This window comes from Petromyzon marinus, chromosome 63 (assembly GCF_048934315.1).
Source record: "Petromyzon marinus isolate PM22_M1 ecotype Great Lakes invasive population chromosome 63, UKy_Petmar_22M1.pri1.0, whole genome shotgun sequence".
NCBI lineage: Eukaryota > Metazoa > Chordata > Hyperoartia > Petromyzontiformes > Petromyzontidae > Petromyzon > Petromyzon marinus.
In genome coordinates, this window is record NC_133729.1 from 6,281,277 (window position 1) to 6,282,253 (window position 977).

Here is a 977-nt window from a genome sequence, read left to right on the forward strand (position 1 = left end):
TCCCCCCACCTCTTCTCCCCCCACCTCCTCTCTCCCCCCACCTCCTCTCTCCCCCCACCTCTTCTCTCCCCCACCTCCTTTCTCCCCCACCTCCTCTCTCCCCCCACCTCTTCTCTCCCCCCACCTCTTCTCTCCCCACCTCTCTCTCCCCCCACCTCTTCTCTCCCCCACCTCTTCTCTCCCCCACCTCTCTCTCCCCCACCTCCTTCTCTCCCCCCACCTCCTCTCTCCCTCCACCACTTCCCTCCCCCACCTCCTCTCTCCCCCACCTCCTCTCTCCCCCCACCTCCTCTCTCCCCCCACCTCTTCTCTCCCTCCACCTCCCCTCACCTCCTCTCTCCCCCACCTCCTCTCTCCCCCCACCTCCTCTCTCCCCCCACCTCCTCTCTCCCCCCACCTCCTCTCTCCCACACCCCTTCTCTCCCCCACCTCTCTCTCTCCCCCCCTCCTCTCTCCTCCCTCCTCTCTTCTCTCCCCCCACCTCCCTCTCTCCCCCCACCTCCTCTCTCCCCCCACCTCTTCTCTCCCCCCACCTCTTCTCTCCCCCACCTCCTCCCCCCTCCTGCCGAGGCCTACTATATAACCTCGTGCCACGGCAGATCTCTCGCCTACTTGAGCAGTTTGTTTTCTCGCCGTGGTTGTCCCCCAACCTGATGACGATTGCTTGTGTGCGATCGAAACGTCGTGATCTATTTGTGTTTCTACCCACGTGACTTCACCGAAAGAACCAACGAGTGGGGATTCCTGCAGTGACGAAAGCTTCAAATCGAGAATGATAACGAGGCCGTCCATAAATGACGTCACGCACCTGGGGGGGTGGGGGGTCAGACATTTGTGACGATGTGTGACGAGTGAGGGGTGTTGACAAATGTGACGTCACATCAAAATGCGCAACTTTAAATAAATATGGACAACACGTTCTACTTAATTAAATAGACTGTTTAATAAATGTTTTCTCCTACAACATCAGAGTGCAG